The sequence below is a fragment of the Rhinatrema bivittatum genome, chromosome 1 (assembly GCF_901001135.1).
Source record: "Rhinatrema bivittatum chromosome 1, aRhiBiv1.1, whole genome shotgun sequence".
Classification (NCBI taxonomy): Eukaryota; Metazoa; Chordata; class Amphibia; order Gymnophiona; family Rhinatrematidae; genus Rhinatrema; species Rhinatrema bivittatum.
In genome coordinates this window covers 162,454,651-162,466,470 of record NC_042615.1, presented here as the reverse complement: position 1 = coordinate 162,466,470, position 11,820 = coordinate 162,454,651, and the positions used below count along the sequence as shown (strand labels likewise).

The following is an 11,820-nucleotide window of genomic DNA, read 5'->3' as shown; positions in this document are numbered from 1 at the left end:
TGGTCCCAGAGCCTGGGAGAGTGCTGATTATGGAGTAAGAAACTGAGCAGGAAGACCCAGATGCAGGAAATTACAGGCTAACTGGTTATTAAACTAGGTAGATTTTTTTTGTTACCTAGCCTCCTTAACAGAGATAGCCCTTGTGTGGCCAGACTGCCTGATTTGGGTCCCTGCCCACCAGACCTTACCTGGCGCAGGGATGTATGGTGTAACCCAGGGACAGAAAAAATAAAAACAAACAACAAAAAATAATAACTAGACTGGTGACAACTGTATTCCAGATTTGCAGCAAGGGGACAACTGGGCACTATTGTTTTTCCCTGTAGAGCAGAAAGATGTCATAATAAACCTGTTTCATTTTAAATCCAGCATGAGACTTGTGCTGTTGCAAAAAGCAGCCCTTATCGGATTACAAGAGGCATAGGGGGTTCAGTTACTAAAATGAGCCAATGGGGAGCCAGCTGACTAGCCGGAGAGAGGAGAGAACGTCAGACCAGTGAGGAGCAAGCAAAAAAAGGCAGGAGGCTGCGTCTGACATCAGCGAGAGAGAGCAGCAGCGGAAGAAAAGCAGAGAGCTGTGCTGGGATCCCTCCTTGCTACCAGGAGCTGAGAGTTTACATCCCCCTCCTGCAGGATCTAGTTCAGCTAAGTAATCCTACTTTGCTCAGCAGCCGTACAGCGATCCCTGCTGTCTTTCTGGGGGGCCCAGACTGTTGCATCAGTTAGCTGCACGATAAACACCTGCCGTTTGCTACCAACCAAGTAGGGGGCCTACCCCGAATTTCTAAATCCCTGCATCAGGGCAGGGAACCAGCTTGTTTTCCCCTGGTTTGGAGCTTCTATAAGCTTGGAGTTTCCCCAGAGAGAGCCATTACTTTTCAACTTATACAGCTTGCATTGACTATGATTTAACAACTATTTTCTTATTTATACCTGGGCCCAACGTTCTTGTGATTTTTTTACTTTTTTTTTTTTTTTGGGGTGTTTACACTCCTTGGACTGGGGACTAATGAGAGTAACAGTAAAACATTTTTTTGTGCACTGGTATGACATTTACCCTTAAGGCCTTGGGTAGCCATAAGGTTTTCCAGAGGGCAGTCTGAGCAGGAGAATGCACAGACTGCTACTAATAATTCAAGTTGCTCATTGCCCTGGTTGACTGGGCAGGTTGCTTAATTTACTAGAAAATATTTGGCCAATTGGTGATTGTTAGGCTTATGGATGTGTGCTATGAATAATTATTTTCCCTTCTTTTGCTTTATCATTTCTGTAGTGTTCTACGTAACAGATAATAGTAAACGAATTGCAATGCTTACCGCAGAGCGGTGATTTTTGTGCTGTACACTGTTCCCAGGGGTGGGGTGGGAACCACAGAGACCCATAGAAGAGCGGATCGGAGCATTTGGATTATTTATCCCAGAGGTGCTAACGTAACCCGCAAACCCCCCCCAATCTGACACTCATACACATGGGTGCAGTTGGGGGGAATCCTTCTGTAGTGCAGCCCCTCTCCCTTGCAGCAGAAAGAAACCTGAGGGGGCGCTACACTTGCATTGCTGATGACTGGGGAAAAGGACTTAAAAAGAAGTCAGACCAGGATTTTTAACAGAACATTGGAATGAGTAGGACTGGGACCTGTGGAAGGCCTTGTTAGTTTGTGGTGCTGAAGAACACAGAGCTTGATGTAAGGACACAGGTGGGCTCTGATTCTTGGGGAAGCAAATCAGAACGTTTTGCAGAGGAGCAAACTTCTCCTGAATTAGTAAGCCAGAGCTGAAAGGGGGAAATGGAGGAGATTAGTGCTTTGGTTAAGTTCCCGATCCTATATGATAATTGTATGGTAAGAAAATGTGGCTAGTTGATGATAAAACAAGAATGAATTACAAAAAGGTGAAACTTGCATTTTTTGTACACTGCATTTGTGAAAACTTCACAGAAGTGAAACTTTTTCAAGTGGCGTGCTTAAACATCAATGTGCATAGAGAAAAAGCTTAACTGGTTCAGCGAGCACTGCAATTCTGATTGCAAGAGGGAAAATAATTTGCATTGCACTGCAATGCAACTAAGAGTGTAACACAAGTGATCACAGCTAAACTATCCGAAAGAAAAGCTAGCTTTACTCAGGAAAACAGTATCTGTGAAATGGCAAAGTGAAACTTGAATGTCTGGGGAAGGATTACTCTGTTGGATTAGCCTGCAAGGTGATTTAAACTAACCAGGTCTTAAACCAACGCTTATTGACCAATTAAGGGCTCAGGCTTCACAGAAGAGAGGTTTGGTTTTTTTTCCTAATTAAAGGAAAGCTGTGGATGTAGACTGAGCTGTTATAACTGAGGGAGAAGAAGAACCTGTGAACCAAAGAATGTGATCTCATATGCTGAGGCTCCAAAATTCCCTAAGAAGGGTATCAGAGGGTATGAGTGTAACAAGATGCCCGAATGGGAGGTAGGCAGACCTGCACCGTACTAAACACACACTATGATACAAGATACGGGATATACAGTAATGAAAATATAGCTTTATTTACAGCACACATACTTTATTTCCCGTGACTGTAATACATACCAAATCAGCATCCTGCCACTCATCAGGTCAGGGAACCCCCAGTGTGACCGAAAAACAGGAGCCCACAGCTAACAGCATCCTGCCACTCATCAGGTCGGGGAACCCGGTGCGACCGAAAAACAGGAGCACACAGCTTCAACGGGAGCCACTGCCATCAGTAAGTTGGAGGGAGTGCTGCGCTGGACCTGCTGCCAGTAGGTAAGTTGGGGGAGGGAGGTGTGCCTAGGGTGCCGAATACTCTTGCACCAGCCCTGGAGAAAGCAAGCAAGGGAAGCTTCTATTTAGGGTAATGCATGTACGAAAGTAAAAGAGACCAAATTGCATTCCTCTTGTTTTGGACCATTCATTTTTTGTCTGTTTCTCTGATGCTGCTGCTGATACAAGAGCTAATTCAAGTGGCAGGAATACCAAGTCCAGCAGTCAGATGGAGGAGAGAAAGAGCTAACAAAAATCCACCATCTACACCAATGAAATAAAAAGGAAGATAAGAAGTTCCACATAGAATTAAAGTAGCCTGCTTTCCAGGAAGTGTTAGTGTGCACATATTGTATATGCATGGATCCAAAAAATACTATCCCTGTCAGGATCCCTTTGGACCCTTCTGATGTGTGCTGAAAATCTAGTGTGCAGAGGAGACTAACACAGATGTTATTAGAGGGGGGCATATGGACACACAAGTACACAGACATACAGGGTGATCTCATAAGCCTTCATCCATTCGAAAAACAGGCTAAAAAAGGAAAAATAAACTAGCTTTCTTCTAATTTATGGAGGTTTTTCTGCCCTCTCCCCAGAATCCCCCATTGACTGCTATTTTAGCAGCATGCATGGAAAAAACATTTTTTGTTGTGTTTTGTTTCATTTCATGTTTGTTTAGGTTTGATTTGTTTGCTGCACCAAAATTAACATTAAATTACCCCTCCCCCAAAGACAAGAACAAGGATAAACAGTCTCCCTACACCCGCCATCCACTCAGACCACTCTTGCCCCTTCCACAGAGGTCTCTGATATAGAAAGGGGCAGGCGAAATCCCCGGTTGTTCCTACCTCGCCGGCTCCTGGTTCATAAATGGCATCAGGCTGCCCTGAGGCCTGGCACTATTTTGTTTTAGGGTTATACAGAATATAGGTGTAAAAAAAAAATGGTGCCGGCCTCAGGGCTGGCCTTCACCATTTTCAAATCAAAAGCTGGCAGAGCAGGAATGCATGGGGATGGCTTCTGCCTCTCTGTACATTGGAGACTCTTCTGAAAGGTGTAAGCTTGATCCTGGAGAGGTGGAAAGGTAGGGTGAGGCAGAAATTTCATATCTGTTAGGGTTTTTTTTAATTGACTTTCTCAAACAAAAGTCAATGGAAAAAAATATTTTTTTGTGAGGGGGGAGGGTTTCATTTTGTTTTGAAATGAAACAAAACGCAAGTCTGTTATGTATTTCATTTAGAAATGAATGAGCTCCCCTACCTGTGTGTTCTAATTTCAGCATAGTTTTACACCGAGAAAAGCTTAACACCAATGATCTTTAAAAACCATTCATTTTCCATGGAAGATGCTGCTCTCCAGATCTAGAAAACAGTCAGCTGTACTGTAAGGACCCACTGGGGCTCATTACTAATAGTGCCCTTAGTTTAACTCCTTTAGCTAGGGACAGAGGTGGAAATTATGGGGAGGTATCATTCTGTACTTCTTATCTTACACCTGGGGGAAATCTGCGCACAAAAACTTAAAATTCTGCGTACTTCATATTGGTCAAAATAACACAATTTACATGACAGTCTTTAAGTAATATAGAGCAGTCAAATTGCCAAAAGTACCTATCGAACACCTTAGTCACAGACGCTTACTATGTTAAAGACTTTCATAATAGGCTTCATTGAACAGGGATAACTTTGTATCTCAGCCTTATTCTTAATCATAGGTCTGATAGTTATCTATTTTTCAAATATATGCTGTGTAAAAGTTCAGCTTAGCTTTAGTGTAAAACGCTGTCTTTTTTTCAAACATCTATGAAGCCTTGCATCCTCAACATGCCCGACATGGGTCCATGTTTCGAACAGCCAGTTCTTTATCAAGGGCTCAATAACAGCATCTACAACAAAATGTAGGTGGTCAATGTCATATAAAGAATTATTGAATATCAATAAAATACAGTGAGCGAAAAGCATTTCAGCATCAATGGCAACATATTGTCAAAGACTTACTGTAGGTGAATTCAGTGATCGTATAACATGGCGTTCCCGCGTTTCTTATCCTGTGACTGCACCAGAAAGACCAACCTTATAAATATGCAATGTAAGTGAATGACGTCAATTGTTACGTCATTAACCACAGCAGGATGAATGATTAAGTTAGTGTGTACCATTCGACAGCTGTATTTAAGCCACTGGGAAAAACTGAATTTAATCTGTATATCCACCGTTGTTCCTTATAATTTAAAATGGCTTTTCCTGGCGTGTAGCAGATGGACTCAAAACAAGTGGGTATAGTGTGCTCGTGCTAGCAGTTGGAGACTGATCTGACGTCAGCACGTGTACATATACCCCCACAGGAAGTAAAGCAATTCAGTAATTTCCGTCTCCAAAGCAGTTTGGAGCTCCTTCACACTCGCTGAGCGTTCTTCCAAATTCTAACGACTAAATTTTTAGACGATATTTACTAACGACGAGCCCCGCACTCCTGCGGTGATACCAGTCGGTCCCTCCCCCAGTGGAGTTTCCCGAGGTGACTTCCGTGGTCCCTCGAAGGTAAGCGCCTCGGTCCGGTGGCTGTCTCGCGGCGTGGACTTGGCCCCCGAGCGAGACAAGTTCGGGCGCGGCCTAGAGGCAGTGGGTGCACCTCCTCGAGCGCGGCGGTAAAGGTACTCGCCCTCTCCCCCCGCAGCCGGAGACCGCCCGGGTTTCAGCTGGCAAGCACCGAAGACAAGGTAAGGCGTATACATTTACTTGTTGGTCTCCGAGGATCCGAGGAGAAGCAGAGTGTGCCTCTGGGGCGGCCAGTTCAGTAAGCCGCCATTTCGTTTGCCTGCTCGCCATCATATTTTACCTGAAGCGTCTTGCCTATTGCTACGCGCACATTGATAGGCGCACGTTCATAGGCGCACATTGATAGGCGCCCGTTCATAGGCGCACATTGTTAGGCGTCCGTTCATAGGAGCGCATTGCTAGGCGCACGTTATAGGCGCATGATATAGGCGCACGTTGCTGAGCGCTGATCTCAGGCACCTGCTTGCGTGCATAACACAGACTCTTATTGAGTTCACCGGCAGCATGGAGAGTAAGGGTGACCAGGCTTCGCCAGAGCCGGCACTTCCAGAATCAGGCATCAATCTCTGCTCTGCATGCAACCTCAGGGCCACACAGAATGAGGATGCAGACTCCCTATGTGCCCAATGTGAAGAGGCCCTGGGAGTTCCAGGCCAGGGTCGGTCACAGCCCAGCATTCTTGCCGGTTCCTCAGGGAACACTCAGGAGCCAGCAAGTAGCGGGGAGCAGCCAGTGAACCAGGGGGGCCTGGTTCCCATGCGGCCAGATATGGCTTCGATCTCCTGGGTGAAGTTATTCAAAGGGATTCATACCTTTGTCAGAATGCAGTCAGCTCCCCGACCGGGTCCATACATCCAGAATGACCCAGCACCTGGACCCGCGCGGCCACTCGCCACTTGATAGCCCCAATTATGGGGATTCAGACTACCCAGCAGAAGAAGAGGAGCCCCCCGAGGAGGGAGAGCTTCCCTCGGGGGTAGAACCTTATCGGACCATGAGGCGCTTCTTTGTCAGGGCGGATCTTCCAGACCTGATCTCGCAATGCCTGTCGGAACTGGCCCTTCCGGGCCATGACACCCCAGGGGAACCTAGAGTGAACCCCCTGTTAGAGGGCCTGCGCCAAACTTCTCACCACTTTCCCCTCCTACAAGTGGCACAGCAGTTAATTGATCTGGAATGGGCTGCACCGGAGGCTCCATTCAAGGGGGGTTGGGCCTTGGCTGGCATGTACCCCTTAGCCCCGGCAACTAAGGACCTGTTGGCGTGCCCTCAGGTAGACGCCATGGTCAGCGCGATTGTGAAGCGCACCACCATCCCGGTGGAAGGAGGGATGGCACTCAAGGATACACATGACTGGCGTATGGATGCCTTCCTGAAGCAGGCTTTTGAGGTAGCAGCCATGTCCCTACGAATTGCGACTTGCTGCACGGTGGTGACGCGTTCCTGCTTATCTCAGGCTCAGAACAATGCCCCGGCAGAAGGGATGGAATCAGCTCTCTCCATTCCTTACTGACGCAGCCTCCGACCTCGTCCGTACGGCAGCCAAGGGAGTGTCATCCTCAGTGGCAGCCAGGAGGCAGCTCTGGCTATGTAACTGGGCGGCCGACTCCTCTTCCAAGACACGTCTCACGAGAATGCCTTTCGAGGGATCTCTCCTGTTCGGCAGCGACCTGGAGAAGCTGGCCAACAAGTGGGGCGCCTCTCCTTTACCTCGTCTACCAGAAGACAGGCCACGCAGGAGGCAGCACCCGACTTCTAGACCATCCAGAGGTAGAACCTCTCAGCGCTTCAACCCTTACGGGGCTCGCTACCAGGCACCTCGGTCACAGGCCAGGAACCAGTCCTTTCGGCCTAAGCACAATAAGAGGGGAGCCGGCTCGGGTCCCGGCCCCAGCCGTACCCCACAATGACAATCAGTCGGCCCATCCTGGGGTAGCAGCCATAGGGGGCAGGCTGACCCTCTTTTACCACAGGTGGGCCGAGATTACCTCGGACCAGTGGGTCCTCACCATCATCCGAGAGGGATACTACCTGGACTTTCTTCGGCTCCCGCCAGACAAGTTGGTGGAATCCACTTGTTCACCCCTCAAGAGGATGGCGCTAGATGTTACCTTACAGAGGCTTCTCTCCCTCAAGGCCATAATTCCAGTGCCTGCAGGGGAGATAAATTCTGGGCATTATTCCATTTATTTCATAGTGCCCAAGAAGGAGGGCACTTTCCGGCCCGTCCTGGACCTCAAGTCCGTCAACCGTTACCTGTGGGTACCCAGCTTTCGCATGGAAACTCTGCGATCGGTCAAAAATTCAGTACAGCCAGGGGAGTTTCTCACATCCCTAGACCTGTCAGAAGCCTACCTGCATATCCCAATCCATCGGGATCATCAGCGCTACCTACGTTTCAAAGTCCTGGGCCAACACTTTCAGTTTCGGGCGTTACCCTTCGGGTTAGCCACAGCGCCACGGATCTTTACCAAGGTAATAGTAGTAGTGGCGGCGGCCCTCAGGAAGGAGGGAATTCTCGTCCATCCCTACCTGGACGATTGGTTGATCAGGGCAAAATCGCCAGAAGAAAGCCATCGGGCAACCAGCAGAGTGATTGCTCTCCTGGAGAGCCTAGGATGGGTAGTAAACTTAAGCAAGTGTTCCCCACAGCCGTCTCAGTCGAAGGAATACCTATGAGTCCTATTCGACACTCAAGCAGACAGAATCAGCCTGACTACCAAAAGAAGAGAAAAGCTCAAGGATCGGCTACAGGCCCTGCTGCGCGTCGTCCGGCCCACAGCATGGGATTACCTGCAAGTCCTCGGCCTCATGGCATCCACTCTGGAAGTGATACCATGGGCACGGGCACATATGAGGACATTACAACGCGCCCTCTTATCTCGGTGGAGCCCGCAATCACAAACTTACACCGTACACCTACCTCTACCAGCCAGGGTACGGAATCAGCTGCGATGGTGGCTGCAGCAAAGCCACATGAGCCGGGGGTCCAGGATGTCCTCTCTGACTTGGACCCTGCTCACAACAGATGCCAGCCTGAGCGGCTGGGACACATATTGCGAAGGACTCACTGCCCAAGGGCGGTGGAACAGAGAAGAGTTGGGATGGAACATCAACCGACTAGAGGCACGGGCAGTCAGGCTAGCGTGCCTGCGACTGGCCCACAGACTGCGACATCGAGCAGTCAGAGTGATGTCAGACAACGCCACCACGGTGGCATACATCAACAGACAAGGCGGAACCAGAAGCTAACAAGTGTCACTGGAAATAACTCCCCTGATGATTTGGGCAGAAGCCAATCTTCAGGACATCTCCGCCGTCCACATCGCCGGGAAGGACAACACCGCGGCAGACTTCCTCAGCAGAGAAAGCCTACATCCCGGTGATTTGGCAACTGTCACCCACGGCGTTCCAGATGATCGTGAATCGGTGGGGGACCCCGGGCATGGACCTACTAGCAGACAGGTCCAACGCTCAAGTACCCAGGTATTTCAGCCGCAGGCAGGATCCTCTGTCTCAGGGGATCGATGCACTGGTACAACCATGGCCCCAGGGGATCCTGCTGTACGCCTTTCCGCCATGGCCCCTGCTGGGCGCCATTATACACAGGATTCAGCGGCACAAAGGCCTAGTTCTTCTAGTGGCCCCGGACTGGCCAAGAAGACCCTGGTTCGCAGACATGAGAAGATTGCTGACAGGGACTCCACTACCCCTGCCTCTGCACAGGGACCTGCTGCGACAAGGTCCCATACTCCACGAGGATCCGGCTCAATTCCCTCTTACGGTCTGGCCATTGAGAGGGCTAGACTGAAGACGCGAGGATATTCAGGGCCGGTAATAGATACACTCCTCAGAGCTCGCAAGTTCTCCACATCACTAACTTATATAAGGATCTGGAGAGTATTTGAAGCTTGGTGCGAAGCGCATAGCACCAATCCACATGCCACTAAGATTCCTATCATTTTGGACTTCCTGCAAGATGGTCTTCAGAAGGGTCTGTCCCTCAATTCCATCAAGGTCCAAGTGGCAGCACTTTTCTGCTACGGTCCACGGAGGGCCGGCAATAGCATTGCCACACACCCGGACGTTTCACGCTTCCTGAAAGGAGTCAAACACATTCGTCTGCCACTGAAGTGGCCCATACCTCTGTGGAACCTCAACCTAGTTTTGGACTTTCTAGCGGGACACGCCTTCTGTCCACTTCAAGGCCTGTCCCTCCGTTTGTTAACCTTGAAGATGGTGTTCCTGCTGGCTGTTTGCTCAGCACGCCGCGTCTCAGAGCTACAAGCACTGTCTTGCCGTGATCCGTTTCTCCGAATCACGCCAGAAGCCATCCATCTTCGCACAGTTCCTTCCTTCTTACCCAAAGTAGTCTCGCACTTCCACCTCAACCAAACCATCTCTTTACCTACCACAGACGGTTTGAAAAAGTCAGAAGAAGGTCGCCTTCTACGCCATCTCGACATCGGCAGGCTACTGTCCAGATACCTGGAAGTGTCCGAAGCCATACGAAAGACGGACCATCTGTTCGTTCTACACAGCGGGAAGAAGCAAGGGGAAGCGGCCTCACGGGCAACTATCGCCCGCTGGGTCAAAGAAGTTATCAAGGCAGCCTACGTAGACGCGGGAAAATCACCGCCTCTACAGATCAAGGCTCACTCTACCAGAGCGCAAGTGGCCTCTTGGGCAGAAACTCGAATGCTGTCGCCCGCTGAGATCTGTAAGGCGGCGACGTGGTCCTCCCTCCATACCTTCTCCAGATTCTACCATCTGAATGTCCAGGCCAGGGAGGACACCGCATTCGCGAGGGCAATCCTACATGGACCGCGGGCAGCCTCCCGCCCAGTCCAGGAGTAGCTTTTGTACATCCCACTTGTTTTGAGTCCATCTGCTACACGCTAGGAAATGTAGAGATTACTTACCTGATAATCTCGTTTTCCTTAGTGTATGCAGATGGACTCAGCATCCCGCCAGGCTGCCAATATTCATAGGATTTCACAGGCTCAAGGTAAGCCATGTTTTATTACATAGGGCATCCACCCTGCCAGGTGTCGACGCCTTCTGGTTGAGAATCCTGGCGGTCTCCAGCTACGATCAACTGGTCAGGGTAATCCTGTCTAATTAATCGATCGGTCAGTACTCATAGAGCTATAACAGCTTTGCAAGGAAGATTACTGAATTGCTTTACTACCCGTGCTGACGTCAGATCCGTCTCCAACTGCTAGCACGAGCACACTATACCCACTTGTTTTGAGTCCATCTGCATACACTAAGGAAAACAAGATTATCAGGTAAGTAATCTCTACATTAATGTTACCTCCGCGTGGACTGATATGTAAGAGTTCAATGATTCGCCATTTAATGTCTAGAAAAGAATGAATGATTTCTTTACAGTGAGCTACTATCGGAGTTTGGAAGTAGCAAGACAGCTACGGTGTTCAGTAAGCCGAGTTCTAATTGATCGCTTCGTTCTCCCTATGTAAAGTAGAGGACATGGGCAAATAAGTATGTAAACTACATTTGAAGATGAACAGTCGGTGTAATCGAAAGCTTTATGAGATTTCCACACTGGTTCAGTCCAATCTGTGCCTGTGATGGCCTGATTACAAAACATATTGATTAGATTAACATATGGATAGTCTTTAAGTAATTACATTTTAAATTAATATAGAAAAGATATTAATGATGCAGAATTTTTAATATTTTGAGCAGAATTTCCCTAGAAATTCACTGTAAGAGTGTCCCTTCCACTCGCTCTCCCTACTCCCCTGGCCACTTTGCCCTCTCAGACCCCAACTCCTCCACCTGCCAGTATCTTTCCCTCCACCTCTAGGCTTAACCCCTTCCACTCTATCACCAGTCCCAGAGTTTGACCCCATTCTCAGTACTGCCCCTCACACAGGCTCCCCTCTGTCCCTCCCTCTCTCTAGTACACATATACACACCCTCATATAGGCTCCCTCACTCTCTCACGCACACACACATCCCCTCATACAGAGTCTTTCTCTTGCATACACACCCACACAAGCTCCCTTTCTCTCTCTCACATACACTCTCACACAGGCTACCTATGTCGCTCTGTCACACTCATACACAATCCCTTCACACAGGCTAGCACCCTTACATACACACTGTTGTGTGTCCCGGCCGCAGCAGGCCCTACTCACCCCGGTGCCCAGGCCCCAGATCTGGCCCTTCCTCTCTAGCAGCAGTAGGCAGCCGCCTACTCGCTCATGCTCCTACCACTTCCCCAGCTTCCTCTGGCTGCTCCACGGCCGCCTCCGGTCCCAATCGCGTCTCCCCACGTGCACGTAGGAGAGAAGCCGCCACCTTGTAATCCCAGTTATTTGCCTTAGGTGAGCGCACGTGCACCTCTCCTGACTATAAAGGGGCCATGGCGCAAAACCTTCCCACAGCCCCGGATGATGGCATTGCCGAGCCCTGCTATTTAAGACAGGCCCTGCCATTTGGTCTTTGCCTTGGCAACAGGTCTCCACAT

At 49.3% G+C, this 11,820-nt stretch overlaps 1 protein-coding gene across 1 annotated transcript in view; it reads left to right on the top strand.

The window, feature by feature from the left end:
* Positions 1-539: 539 nt before the first annotated feature.
* LOC115084488 (toll-like receptor 1) overlaps positions 540-11,820 on the top strand; it is a 38,433-nt gene continuing 27,152 nt past the window's right edge. Inside the window, exon 1 of the mRNA XM_029589421.1 lies at positions 540-2,763. The gene's annotated coding sequence lies outside the window, so the exon portion shown is untranslated. The remainder of the gene's footprint in view (positions 2,764-11,820) is intronic.